Here is a 16,058-nt window from a genome sequence, read left to right on the forward strand (position 1 = left end):
CAACCCAAGCAGTGTAGTTTATAGTCTCTCGCCTCCTTTCAGTTGCTTGGAGTGCTAAGACTATGCTACCCTCATATTGTCACTTGGTCGGATCATCGGTGTATGACTTCAATCGGATGCCATTCACCTTTCCTGGGAAGGGATCTCCATTCAATTTAAGCAACTAAACTGCTCCACCGTCGATAATCTCCTTAATGACATAAGGCCCTAACCAGTGCATTCTGAATTTTCCTAGAAATTTATCAAACTCAATGTCATATAAAAAAACCAGATCATTTACCTTAAAGATGCGTAGCTTAATGTGTCGATCATGCCATGCTTTTTTGCGCTGCTTTTGGACCTATTGGTGAAATCAAGCTAGAAATCTTTCTTCTTCAAGCTTAGCAAGCTGTGCGAGCCTCTCTTTCAGGGCTCCGCGATCCGTCATACCCGTGAGTGCCGCTATGCGTAGACTAGGCACAATGTATTCCATGGGCATCACTACTTCAATGTCATATACAAGCCTAAAGGGTGTCTGTTGATTCGGATTTAAACAGGAATGCAACAAATTACAAAGATAACCATAAATACAAAGATGTAGGGGAAATAATACTTCATTTCATTAATGTAAAATACTGAAATATGCTTACAAACAAAAATGGAAATAAACCAGCTAGGTCGATGGTAGCTTATCTCTGAGAAGAGATGTGGCGGCTACATGCCTCTAAACTGTGTTACAATGAGGCTCGAAGGCCTATTTATTGTTGAGAAACAATGGAAAACCCTGAACATCCAAAAACCTAACCCTGGAAGATGAAACACCAAACTGTGGGCCCTGTATGGGTAAATTGATACATCAATTTCCCGGGGTCGTAACTTTGGCACCCAATCTCCATTTGATGCGTACAATAGCTCGTTGGAAATATCTATCCGAGAACTATAACTTTGGGAAGAGATATGCTACTCTTGGATTTCCAAAAAAACGTTAGTTTAGGGCCTCAAAACAGCTCTGGAAGTTTAGGACTCGAAAAACTGCTAAAAATAGTAAATTGTGCTACAATTATGGAAACTAAAGAACTGAAAGAGACAATCGTGGGGTTCCAAGTGGGATAGGTTGGTGGCCACTAACATCCACCTGGATCATCAGTCCAGTCAAATTTTTGCATGTCATCCGATAAGCCCATAGTACTACGGGTATGCATAGGTCCCAATCACTTCACTGAGCATTGCAAACCTTGGTCATCGCGTTCTCCACCTTATTGAATACTTCCACTGTCCCATTAGCCTGTGGGTAATAAGGCGTACTTTTCTGGTGATATACCTGAAATTCCTCCATCAGTGCGCTAATCATTTCATTTAGAAATGCGTACCACAATCACTCATCAATCTTTGGACACCCAAATCGCGTCAGTACATACTCAAAGAGAAACTTCGTAGCAGTCGCGCCTGCTCAGTCCTTCACAGGCTGTGCCTCCGCCCCATCAAGTCAAATACTCAGTCGCAGTGATAATGTATCATGCTCTTGTCTTCTTTCCTTGGGGCTGAATGGGTCCCACAAAATCTATCACACATTTCTCGAAAGATTGCAACGTCATCTGTGGGTTCAGAGGCAGCTCATCTCTTCGCGATGGCCTACCAGTCCTTTGACACACATCACACGCCTTGCAGTAGGCTTTTGAATCCTGATGGAGGGTTGGCCACCACAACCCTACACGTAGAATCTGCTGCACGGTCACCCTTCTTGCATAATTCCCTCCCGCTGCACCCCCATTAGCGTCTGTAAGGATACTGCTCCTTTCAAACTCTGGTACATATCGTCGTAATACTTCATCAGACCCCATTTTGTATAGATGCCCGATAATGACAGAAAATTCTGTCGCACGCACCACTAACTCCTTCTTTTGCTGGATGGTGTAGCCTTCTAGGGCGGTTCCTGTTGTTAGGAAGTGTATGATGTCTTAAAAGTGACCATCCACGACATGCACTACAAATAGTTGTGCGTAAGGAAATTCCTCCTCCAAGTTACTGGGCTCTTCCCCTATTTCGATGCGTGACAGATGGTCTGGTCCTGCATTCAGCCATCCAGGCTTCACAATAACTTCAAAATCATATTCCTGAAACAATAACAACCACCTATAGATTCTCCCCCCCAACACAGGCTTATTGACCAGGTATTTCAACGTAGAATGATCCATATACATCTTAAAATGTCCACCAAGCAAATAATGTCTAAACATCTGGAGCATGTATACCATGGCTAATCCTTCGCGCTCAGTGGTGGAATAGTTCTTCTCAGCCTTGGATAAGCTTCTTCTTATGAACGCTATAGGATGGTCCAATTCTCCTCTGCCATCCTGTGTTAGTACTGCTTCTAGTGCTATACATAACGCGTCTACATGTACATGAAACTACTTCTTCCAATCTGGGAATACTAAAATCAACGCGGTCACCATTTTTCCTTTCAATACATCCAAGCTCTTCTGATAGTCCTCGTTCCAACAGAACGTGACATCCTTTTTCAATAACTTCTCCATAGGCACGGTGATCTAGGCATAGCCCTTGATAAACTTCATGTAATAGCCAGTATGTCCTGAGGTTGTGCATAGCTGTTTTACACTCCTCGCCGCCTACAAGTTAAGTATCATTGCGATCTTCGCGAGATCTACCATCAGTCCCTATCTACAAACCACATGACCCAAAAGAGTCCCAAAAGGCACACAAAACAAACATTTCTTCAAATGTAGCACAATCTGGTACCTTTGACAAGTATCTAGCATTAGGCGCAAGCTTGCCACATGGCATTTCACCAACCCAAACACAGTCTAGTCATCAAAGTACACCTCTAGAAACTTATGAATGAATTCTTTGAATGCAGCAATGACTACGCGCGAAAAAATCGCAGGTGCATTCTTCAATCTGAAAGGCATTATAGTGTACTAAAAACATCCCCACTCAGTCGCGAAGGTCATCTTGCTTCTATCTTCAAGCACGATTTTGATCTGATGGTACCTAGAGAACCCATCAGTGAAGGAGTATGCTTCCTGGCCACCTACATTATCCAATACCTCATTAGTGAACGAAGTCGGGAAAGGATCATGTACGCAAGCATCATTCAACTTCTTGATATCTACGCATATCCTTATTTCATCCTTCTACTTCTTTTCCTGTACCACCATTGGGCTCACCCAATCAGATTCTTTGACGGGCTCAATGATGCTTTCCGCAAGCATCTTGTCTATCTCTAAGCAGACTTTCTCCTTATATTTCAGATTGAGGCGGTACGGTCTTTGCTTAATCGGCTTCACGTCGAGTTTTAACGTGATCTTCATAACATCTAGGTCTCTATTATCCCCTTTAACTTCATAAACTGGGTAGGGAACAAATCCTGGTATTCAAGGAGAAACTCAGCGACCTTATCTACCATCGCGTCATCCTAGTAATCTCCAATCTTCGCGAATTTGGGCTCCGCCTACGTACCAATATTTACCTGTTTCGTTTTCAGTGGCGCCGTTATATCAGGATTCTTGATCTGCGGTCCCTCAACCTCGCAGTGACCCTCGGTTTTAGGATATTAATCTTTCGTGGATCCTCATCTTCTTCTTCAACAGTCACATTATAGCATTCCAACGTGTTGCTCAGCTGAGTAGTCCAATCGGGTTGAATCAAATCCAAAGGATCCCGCAGTATCCTAAAGATTGCTGCTTTAACTTCTTGTAGCGCTTCGTCAATACAGTCAAACCTGTCTTTGAAGCTAAACATCATTATGAATCCTTCGCACATAATATCCCATTCACCTATGCCATGGCGGAGCTCTGTTTCCAAGTACCAATTCATCGGGATGACATCCAAGGTGTGATAGAACAAGTGCACCCATTCAAGTTGGGGCTTCGCTCCATAGGCCTTAGCCCATTTGGCCAAGTGTGCATGCAGATCATCCTTCCCATCATATTTTTTTGTCATTCATACCTTCAGCTTCCCAAAGCGTGTTCTCATCATCCTCCTACACTCACGCCAATCATCAAAACTACCCTTGTGCGTACCCCACCATCTCACGGGCATAGCGCGCAATGCCCAGTCCAAAGCCTAGAAGCGCTGCTCCTCTAGTACTTCCCTCTCAAATTCATCCAAAAATACATCTACAACATTCAAGCCACCGTAAGTGGGCAGATTGCTTACCTCTGACGATACACAATGCAGCGACTAGGTCATCATGTTATAGCTCAACGTGGTTACTTCATGTAGCCGATTCTTCCACCACTCTAATTCGTCATCAGAGTTTGAGGTGTAGGAACTCTCGTGATCCCATGTAATTCGTCCATCCACTGTCAGATTCACCCATTCTTGGTCTCACAATGTTATCTTATATATGCAATCCAAATCATCATCACTTTCGTAATCGCAGACTGGTTCAGTATAGCGCGATCCTTCACCAGGATCAAGGGGGACTATTACACGAAGAGATTTCTTTTCAAATATCATCTTTCACTTCTTTAGGTTGATTACCCCATTCATGTCAGTAGCCTAATCAATGCCAAGGAGCGTAGGGGAAGGGTTGATGTCATCCACAATTTCTATCACTTCAAAGTCAGCCAATGCGCTCGTGCCTTCAATATCTATAGTTACTCCTTGCAGCTGTCCCATGGGGATGATCTTCCACTGGTTTTCCATCCTTAACTAAATCAGAGACCACTACAGTGTGGGTCTCCCCATTCGCTCCCAAGTCTACTTTGGTAAAACGTTCGCATCTTACCGCAGATCCAAAATAACCTGATCCATTTCATATTCTCCTATCTGTGCAGTCAGTCTCATCTCACACCCTGTCCTTGCTTTATACTTACCAATCTTCCATACCACGCGCAGTTCACCTGGAGTGTTTCCGGTGCATCTATTTATAAGCTCCTATAATCCCATCATAGCCTTGCTATCATGCAACAACTTCATGCAGGTGTCCAAAAAGGTTGTAACCATAGAAGGGTCCATTTCCTTATCAGGCTTATCTCGACTCCCTGAGGTAGAGGCCTCAACGAAGCTCTTCTTTGCTTCCATGAACATTTCGCGTGCATGCTCTAAATCAAATTCAGCCTCCTTCACCAAAACTTTGCGAACCCATGCACTATCTTCGAGTTGTTTCCCCTTATCATCACCCATTGCAATTGCACTTTGGAGCACTATATTCACATTCGATCCTCCTCGCGAGGCTCAAACCTCATCATCTGCAGGTTCTAAGTTGGATGTGGTGGTAGCACCCCTTTGTTGCATATCCTCGCTATCAGTGTAGGACATTCCTCTGTCTCATGATCAAACTAAGTAAAATACTTGCACGATGGATGCATTGGGTTCGTTCATTCATGGGGATAGTGTCCTGGCCCTTCGTAATTGTAACAGATCAGCTATCCCCGACCTCTTCCAGGTCCTCCTTCGCCTCGACCTTGTCCGAGCCCCTGAAATCCTGTTCGCACCATCCCAACACTTTGGTCAGGAGGCCTCTTTTCTTCCTGGACTCTATAGGTGGGTGTTCTGTCCTTCATCAATTCATAACTTCAGCAGTTGTGCTCATCATGCACTACTGATCTGCAGAAGTTGCAGAACAGTTGCTGCGGTGTTTGTAAAAACTTCTGCAGCAAATGACAATTATCAGTTGTATGTTTCCCTGCTACCTGACATATAGCGCACCACAACGCAGGCCCCATGCTCAGTCCTGCTTGGGCCTCCGACCTCAAAGGCAACGGTCCTCCTCCTGCAATATAGTTTGCAAAGACCAGGCAATGGTCTTTGTCATGCCCCCGACCTTTACATTTCAGGCTTCTTATCTCTTCGCACACCTTCGATCGAACTATTCTGTCCTGCTTCAAAATTTGCATTTTGAGGCAAAGATTTTGCAATTGTGCATGGATCTGCTGAACCCCCATATTTGAATCTTGCATTGGTGTTTCTTGCAGTCTTATGGAAATCTCCAAGGCCTCTACCTGAATCGTAATCTTCTGTTGTGACAGTGCAACCCTTAGGTGAGGCAGGAGTGAAGCCATGAACCATTCGCAGTGGTGTCCATCTGTTAAGTTCATATTGGCTTCTTGGATTTTACACTTCAATCTCTAATCCAATTCCCAAGGTGTCTCACCCGGTTTCATCATGATTTCTTTGAACCCCACAATCAACTGTGCCTCAGATTTAGGCCTACTGAACTCTTTATTCAGCGTGGTTTGGATTTCTTCCAATCCAGTGTTTGGGTTATCATTAGAGTACTTTATGTACCAAGTTAGCGCACGATCCTGCAAAGCGCTAACCAATGTTGCCTTCTTCTTGTGATCATCTTTGACACCCTGAGCTTCCCATACAACTTTCATGACGAACCAAAACTGGTCCAGGTCCTCATTTCCCAAGCCATTAAACAAAGGCAACTTCACTGAATTCGCCATGTTGAACTATGGTGGAGGTGGAGGTGGTGTGGGTGAAGACGCAAGTGATGTTGGTGAAGTTGGAGGTGGTGTAGGTGGAGGTGGCAGTCATGAGAATTCCTATTTTATTAACTGAATTTCACTTCGCGGAGAAGCCTGTGCTACTCCCTCTTCGTCACCCAACAGGGGTGAAATTAGTGGGCTATATTCAGGACCCTTTCTTCCTTCGTTCCTATAAGTCTTTCCACTTCGCATAGCTTCGAACATCAAGGTAGCTACATAACCTATTTTTCACACAATAACATCTTAATCCAAGTATTTAAAGACTTCAACTACTTACCTCGTGGACCTTTGAAAAAGTGTCGCTACGCCTCGATGTAACTAACTGAGGTATCGACTGCGAATTCAATCACGAATCCTCCTATGATGCGATCGAGCCAATGATCGACAATGCGATGATCTTATCCTCAGAGGCTTCTAGTCTCTGTACTAGCTCTGGGGTCCAAACAATAGGACCGTCAAGTCTCCACCTTCCTTAGCTATCCGCTAGCTTCACGATCCACTCATATAACTCAACTGGAAAGGAACAGAAAAAGATCTCATGGATTTCCATAGTCACGTACCTATCTAGCCACTGTTCCTTTGTCAACCGTGGATTTTTGTTCTCCTGCGCTGCGAATTCGTGGATCTTCCTATCCAACCAGTCTTTGACCTCTTTCTTAGTTGGATACCAATGATACGACATCGCACATCTCTCATGCAGATTCTGGTCCCCGTAATGGAACCATTTGTTGGCTTTGTGGTGCCTGACCCAGGTTCAATGTTAGTTATCCAAACAAATCCCTACACTACTAGCCCTTTCGGCATCAGCCCTTGGAGCACGGATCGAAGTCTCACCCGAAGCAGTATGGGGGGACACTGGAACCAAGTTTCTGCAACCTGATATGGTCATGATGTTGGTTTATACCCTCTATTCCTACTTTCACGCAAGTCACTAAGCTTTATGGCTTTGTCAGTCTACCCTTTATTCCGCCCTTCAGTACCTCCGCGAAGGTGTACGATTGACCTTCGCGCAGCCTTAACCCGCATTCCCAGTACTTTCGCGCTGTTATGATAGCGTATTGTATAGTTTCCAGGTTATCTTAAGTGTTTTACTTATCTTACTAATCAACCACAGTTAGCGCTGCATAAACTGATATCCTTACTTGTGCTTAATTAACCAATACAGTCACATACATTCGCGCATCACATGAACATTGTAAATTAAACCCAAAACGCAATATAACCAGAAGCATTGACAATAAATAAATACACAAAATATGTAGAATAATTATCTTTATTGATGATATCTTTAGATTAATACAGACTCTATCCGCCCTGAGCACATAGCTACAGGGTTCTGCGCACTTAGCTATGGACTTCCACCCTAGGCCTCTGCCCACTCAGCTGCAAAGCCTCTACCTACGCTAAGACTCGAGAACACTTAGACTTAATGATTAACTCCTCACTTCATTCTTTGCTACCTTAACTTCTTTTGATCTTACTTAGCTTCTTTTTATACAATCCCATGGTCCACGGACCATGGGTGGATCTTTACAGCCGACTTTACACTTTACAAAATAAGGGTAGACAACCCTTTATGACTCTTGACACCTTCGTGCTCCGCGACCACAAAATGCGGAGACTTTACAATTTTATTACAAAGTTGTCCCAAAAGATGGGATTTTAGCCCCAAAACTGTCCTTGGGGGAACCCGTTCCTAACAACGCAAAAAATGTTAGTCCCTTACAACTTCCTAGGCTGAAGAGGAGATCGAGAAGGGTAAACTCAAACCACTTCAGCTCAGCAGCTAGCCCTAATGAGTAAGAGAGGGATCTCTCAAAGTTTTATTAGTGAAATGACTTTAAAGAAATAATTTTTAGGCTAGTTATGTATGATTGTTTGTGTGTTCGTGAATTTTAGATTTTAGGGTTTGCTGGACTAGGGTTTGGAGCCTGTGATTAGGTCTAGGCTTTAGGAGTGCAGAAGCAAATATAGAAAGGAGCTAGGTATCAGAAGGCCATGTTGTACTTGAAATATTTTCAATGTAGCATAGAATAGAAATTTTAGAAGAGACTAATGAGAATAAGAAAGTATGAGTTCATTAGATTTTAGAAGACATGAACACAACTATTAAAACCATATAAACAGAGCTTGAAATCAAGAATCCTATCTATTTAACTACAAGGTATCCATAGAAAGAAGACAAAACATGTGGATAAAGATGATTTAACCATTAGAAAATAGATAGAAAGAAGAACAAACACCATGAACTCACTGGACTAGAGTTCCTTAAAAATAGCTGCAATTGTCTTTGTATTAGCTGAGAAGATCATTACATGCAAGCCTCCTCCACAAAAGTCCAACGCTTCTCTCTGAAAGATAAATGATACATATATACTATCTTAGACCAATCTCCCACCCTCAGGAGTCGAATTCCTAGGTGGTGGAACTGACTCCAAAATTCTCTCAACCAACAGGTGAGAGTGAGAAGGTGAAACTCAAACACTTTTTGGAGAGTTTGTTTAGGAGTTTTCTTCCTTAATGAGGCCTATTAAACATCAAAAACAACCTATCATGTATATTTATTCATGCCTACATCACCTAGCCTCGAAAAAAGTGCCATTACATAAATAGTTTTGACTTTGACCAAGTCAAACTGAAAGCTAGAAAATTTACACAGTGAAATTTACAATTAAAAACACAGGAAATTGTAGAAGCGTAGTGCCAACTTTGAGCTCACTTTTAGGTGCCTTCCTGAGGTCCAAATGAATATCTGAGAGAACGGTCAACTATATTTTCAAGTATAATTTCCAAAACACCTTGAATTTTTGAAAATGACCCATGGGAAGGCCCTCAAAAACCATTCTCCCAAGGTCACTCCAGGAGCACAGCGCCTATCAAAAAGAGGTCCAGAAAGCTTATTTTTGGCCACTTTTTTCCATTTTTCTCAAAATTTAGGCCTCCTCTGGAAAATATGAAGAAATGGGTTTTGAGAGGATGCAAAGGTCTTTCCAAAACTGAAATCCATTTTTTATTTTAGTGGTTGAGGAAAAAGCGCAACGTTAAGGCACTGCTCTTCTGTGACTAGCCCAATTTCTGAATTTGGCATCAAAATTCTCAAAAAACAAAAATGCTTAGAAAACCTTAAAAATTGGTGATGAGGTGCAAAATTAGGTATGTTAAGCTCTCATGGATGCCTCAGAAAGAATCTCCAAGTTTTCCTTCTCATTTTTACTTTTTAGGGTTTTCTTTGAGTTTGGCCTTCAACTGCTTAATTCTGACCTTGGCAGCCTGATTCCTTTTGTAATAATGGATGGCCATATTCCTTTGCAAATTTTTATCCCTGTTAACCTTGTCAAGGAGCTTCTCAAGGTGTAAATTGATCTTTTCAAGCCAAAATTCACTATCTTCACTGATTTCCAAAGCAATTTTGTCCTCCAGTCTAGGTCTTCATCTAGCATACCGTGTCCTTTCTCTTCCTTCAATTCCTTTTTGAGTCCCTTGGTCCTTGGTTTCCTTTTCTCAACTTTCTTTTCATGTTTCTCATGTTCACCAGGATCCAATATTGTTTTACCTTTGCCTCCTTGATGTATCATCTTCGCCTGCTCTTTCTCCATGATCACTTGTTTGGTCTTAAGCTCGCTATTTTCATGCTCAAGGAAGGAAATGATGAAATGAGGGAGTTAGGGAAGGGATATGATGATAGGGGTGGTAGAAAACTTAGGAATCTTAAATGGAGTGAAATGAGGGAAAGAAATGGTTAGGAGAAATTGAAAAACATAGTTGTTAGGAAATCTGTTCAAAATGCTAGGTATGAGCTAGGGTTTAGGTAAGGGTGAAGCAATCTGATGATTTGCAGTTGGTTCAGTGGGTCAAAATGTATTTTAAACATGTATAGAGGTATGAGGTGGAGGATCTTCATGTTTAGAATGTCAGAACTAGACAAACCATCGGTTACCCTAGCTTGCAGCATGAAAATTTCACCTAAAACCCCAGATGAAGAGAACTTGCATTTGAATTCATCTTGCTAAAGGAAAAAGGTAAGCAAAGTGATATACTTACTTGTGGACAAGCTTGGATTAGAAAAACGTAGGAATGCAAGCTCAAATTTTAAATTTGGGTGAGTTTGGTCAAGTTTGAGCTGTTTTGGCCCAAGGGCAACGCAGTCTTCCTAAGCGTAGTGCCCAAGCGTAGCGCAGTGTTCCTAAGCACAACGTTGGCCTCCCAAGCGTAGCGCAGTGTCTCTGAGCACAGTGCCATCTTCCAAACCACGTTTGGAGGCCTTAAAAGACTCCAAATTGAGAAATTGATAGGTCGTTAGACAGATATTAAAGTTTGCTATAACATGCACTCCTCAAGCATGTAATTTGGACACTCCATCAGGGTGAAACATCAATTTTCCCAAGGCCACTCCAAAAACTCAGGGTGTCTCTCACAAAAGCACAACACCAACTTGCAGAGCACTTTTGGATGCGTTCAACTAATCCAAAGCACGAGATGAAGGTACCATTGGAAATCTTAGGATGTCTGCTACACAATAGAGTCATTAAGAACTGCCAACACCTCCTCCAAACCCCTGAAAAATTGTCTTGAAGTCAAGCTATCCAAAAGTGTAGCAACTCTCCTGTAGCAAGTGTAGTTTGGGCATTTCTTTCAAATCATAATACCTATGTGTAAACTAAAGGAGGTTTTTGTTCCTTGGACTATAATGGACACAACCTCTTTCACGTTTGTAAAATTTGTCTCCATTTGGTCAGAAACATATTTTGAAGCAAGCATGTCCCTATGAGGAATGATGAGGCAAGGTAGTGTACTGAAACATTGTCTTATTTGAAATTAAACATTACCTTTACCTTTATTTTGCTTTCCATAAGCTGCTAACTCCCTTTACCCACTGAATCACATGATGGACATGTTTTTGTTTTGACATATGGTATCATGATGACACATGGAGCGAAACCCTAGACCATGACCTAAAATGAGGAATTTAACCATTTCATGACCCAAGACACTTAAATGAAGATATGGTACCTAGAAGAAGACAATGACCATGATGAGTGATGAAGACCATGAGTAATTGAAGGGAGCAGTAGTGACTTGGACACAACAACTAGTGACCAAATTTTTATTTGAAGATTCACTGAAATGACAAAAATTTCACTTGAAACCCTAAAAACACCTTATAAGAGCATATTTGATCATTGGTGATAGGCTGAACTAACTGACACTAACATTGGCTTCAGTTGGGGATGGCAGCTCCTTGGAGGTGTCAAGAAAACCATAGACCAAGTAGCCTTATCCATTGGGCATGGAGTTAGAATGCAAAGACTAAACTAAAACTGAAAACTAACTGACTTGACTATCAAAAACATACTGACTGAACTTACTTATGGCAGCAGACCATCGGGATCTTAGGGCCTTCACCTCGGGCTTCATATCCTAATGATAACTACCCTCCTGCTGAAGATGCATATACAATCATGTGTAATGATCCTTCCAGTGTAATCATTCTCGCAAATGGCTACTTATTTTAATTCTGCTTGTACTTTCCTTGAGCAAGTAGAACAAATAAGAGCTAGGCAACTCCGAGTGTCCACTGAACATGTGCTCATGATCCATAAATACAAGAAAAAACATCTTTCCAAATGGCTGCAACAAATCAGTGTAAGGATCCTTAAAAATCTGAATTGTTACCTTGTCTTGAAATCCAGAAAAAATACAAGTACTCCTTTCATTTTGATCTGAAAGAATACTTGGTTGTTGATCCACAAGAAGGCATAGGGAAATATGACTTTCTGCCACCTGAGTGTTGGTTGTAAATTTCTCAAGCATGAGCAACTCTGATTCTATCTCTGGCATACTATCTATCTCAGACTCATACTCTTCCAATTTATAGTCTAAATCATCCTTGAAAAGAAAACATTCTTCAAGATTATTAAACATGTTAGCCCTATCCTCTTTGTGAAAAAAAAAAATCCCTGTTAGCTGATCTCCTTGCAAGAAATCTACATCACAAATTGGCTTACTCACAACAACTTCCTGTATAGTTTCACCAGTCTCATGACTGTCATCATTTAAACCCAGATTTTCATTTTCAATAATGGAAGAAATTTCACTCACACAATCTTGATTGTGTGAGCACTGTAAACCTGCCTTAACTTGGGCTATAACATGGTTTTTCAAGAGCTGATCTATTTCATCTTCAGACAGAGGAGAACACTGAGTTTTATAGAAATCAACATTGGCTTGGTGATTTTCATTTTCAAGATCAGGAGTAGGCCTTTCTCTATTTTGATCCCAGTTTGTTTCATCCAAGGAGGAAGCTGCTGATTCTTGTTGGGAGGACAAATCATAAAGGGCTTCTAATATATCTTCTTCCATACATTCTTCGTTCCCATACGAATTTTCAAGAAATTTAATGAAATTTTCAGAAATCTCACAACATCTATCCATCATTGATAAGGAAAAATTGCAGCTTTGATAATGTTGAAAGAAAACTAAATGAAAATCCTTTAGAGAACATAAACTAGCAGATGGTAGACTCTCATACCATTTCCTCGCCATTTCCTCCAAGGTAGCCATGAAAATCTTCATGAGATAATCTTCAAGAAACTTAGCCTTTAATCTGTGAATATGAAAAAGAAATTTGACCAAATGCAAACTAGCATCTTCTCCATCCTGACCTTTAAACTTTGGCAGTTTGTTTGCCAATCTATACAAGGAATTCAATTCGGAAAGCCATGAATAGGAACTCGATTCATAGGAGCATACCTTCGAGAAGTTGAATCCGTCTTGAAAACAATTAAGACAACAAGAAGTTCTTCAAACTATCGGTTTTTTGAACAATGGAGTCACCATGAGAATTATAATTCTTTGGATTCTTCGAAACTGGAGTCATCAGATGAAAGATGCACAACCTTTCTCGTGTCTGATCACTGTTCACCATCAGCAATCAGATCTGATCCTTGTCATTCTTTCCCAAGGAAGATATGATCTTTCGATCCTAGGCAACGGTGCCAAAAATGTTAGTCCCTTACAATTTCATAGGCTGAGAAGGAGATCGAGAAGGGTAACCTCAAACCACTTCAGCTCAGTAGCGAGCCCTACTGAGAAAGAGAGGGATCTCTCGAAGTTTTTAATTAGTGAAATGACTTTAAAGCAATAAGTTTAGGCTAGTTATGTATGATTGTTTGTGTTGGTGAATTTTAGATTTTAGGGTTTGCTGGACTAGGGTTTGGATCCAATGATTAGGTCTAGGCTTTAGGAGTGCAGAAGAAAATATAGAAAGGAGCTAGGTATCAAAAGGACATGGTGTACTTGAAATATTGTCAATGTAGTATAGAATAGAAATTTTAGAAGAGACTGATGAGCATAAGCAAGTATGATTTCATTAGCTTTTAGAATACATGAACACAACTATGAAAACCATATAAATAGAGCTTGAAATCAAGAATCTTGTCGATTTAACTGCAAGGTATCCATATAAAGAAGACAAAACATGTGGATAAAGATGATTTAACCATTATAAAACAGATAGAAAGAAGAACAAACACCATGAACTCACTAGACAAGAGTTCCTTAAAAATAGCTGCCACTGTCTTTGTATTAGGTGAGAAGATAATTACATGCAAGCCTCCTCCACAAAAGTCCAACCCTTCTCTTTGAAAGAGAAATGAACATATAGACTCTCTTAGACCACTCTCCCACCCTCAGGAGTCAAATTCCTAGGTGGTGGAACTGACTCCAAGATTCTCTCAACCAACATGTGAGAGTGAGAAGGTGAAACTCAAACACTTCTTGGGGAGTTTGTTTAGGAGTTTGCTTCCTTACTGAGGCCTATTAAACATAAAAAAAACCTATCATGTATATTTATTCATGCCTACATCACCTAGCCTTGAAACAAGTGCCATTACATAAAGAGTTTTGACTTTGACCAAGTCAAACTGAAAGCTAGAAAATTTACACAATGAAATCTACAATTAAAAACACAAGAAATTGCAGAAGCACAACACCAACTTTAAGCTCATGTTCATGTGCCTTCCTGAGGTCCAAATGAAGATCTAAGAGAACAGTAAACTAGATTTTCAAGTCTATTTTCAAGAACACCTTTAATTTTTTAAAATTACCCACGGGAATGCCTTCACAAATCCATTCTCCCAAGGTCGCTCCAGGAGTGCAACGCCTGTCAAAAGGAGGTCCAAAAAGCTTATTTTTGGCCACTTTTTTCCATTTTTCTCAAAATTTAGGCCTCCTCTGGAAAATCTGAAGAAATTGGTTTTGAGAGGATGCCAAGGCCTTTCCAAAATTGCAAGCATTTTGTGATTTGAGTGCCTGAGGAAAAATCGCAGCACCAGGGTGCTGCTCTTCTGTGACTAGCCCAATTTTTGAATTTGGCACCAAAAATCTCAAAAAACCAAAAATGCTCAGAAAACCTTCAAAATTGGTCATGAGGTGTAAAATGAGGTATGTTAAGCTCTCATGGATGCCTCAACGAGCATCTACAAATTTTCCTTCTCATTTTTACTTTTTAGTGTTTTCTTTGAGTTTGGCCTTCCACTGCTTAATTCTGACCTTCATAACCTGATTTCTTGTGTAATAATGGATGGTCATCTTCCTTTGCAACTTGTTATCCATGTTAACATTGTCAAGGATATTCTAAAGGTGCAAATTGATCTTGTCAAGCCAAAACTCCCTATCTTCACTAATTTCCAAAGCAATTGTGTCCTCTATGTCTAGGTCTTCATCTAGCAAATTGTGTCCTTTCTCCTCCTTCAATGCCTTTTTGAGTCCCTTGGTCCTTGGTTTCCTTTTCTCAACTTGCTTTTCATGTTTCTCATGTTCACCAGGCTCCAATATTTTCTTACCTTTCCTCCTTGATGTAGCATATTAGATTGCTCTTTCTCCATGATTAGCTGTTTGGTCTTAAGCTGGCTATTTTCTTGCTCAAGGAAGGAAATGATGAAATGAGGGAGTTAGGGAAGGGAGATGATGATAGGGGAATTTTTGGAGATGAATAGGGGTGGTAGAAAACTTAGGAATCTTAAATGGAGTGAAATGAGGGAAAGAAATGGTCAGGAGAAATTAAAAAACAGAGCTGTTAGTAAATCTGCTCAAAATGTTAGGTATGAGCTAGGGTTTAGGTAAGGGTGAGGCAATCTGATGATTTGCAGTTGGTTCAGTGGGTCAAAATGTATTTTAAACATGTATAGATGTGTGAGGTGGAGGATTTTCATGTTTAGAATGTCAGTACTAGACAAACCATCGGTTACCCTAGCTTGCAGCATGAAAATTTCACCTAAAACCCTAGATGAAGAGAACTTGCATTTGAATTCATCTTGCTAAAGGAAAAAGGTGAGAAAAGTGATATACTTACTTGTGGACAAGCTTCAATTATCAAAACGAAGGAATGCAAGCTCAAATTTGAAATTTTGGTGATTTTGGTCAAGTTTGAGCTGCTCTAGCCCAAGCGTAGCGTAGTCTTTCTTGAGCGGAGAGCTGGCCTACCTTGCGCAGTGATGTGTCTTTGATCGCAATGCCATCTTCCAAACCACTTTTGGAGGCCTTAATCTCCTCCAAATTGAGACTTTGATAGCGCGTTGGAAAGCTCTTGATGTCTGCTATAACATGGACTCCTCAGTCATG

Source organism: Pinus tabuliformis, chromosome X, assembly GCF_031772625.1.
Source record: "Pinus tabuliformis cultivar Carrire ecotype Pingquan chromosome X, CPIR1, whole genome shotgun sequence".
Classification (NCBI taxonomy): domain Eukaryota; kingdom Viridiplantae; phylum Streptophyta; class Pinopsida; order Pinales; family Pinaceae; genus Pinus; species Pinus tabuliformis.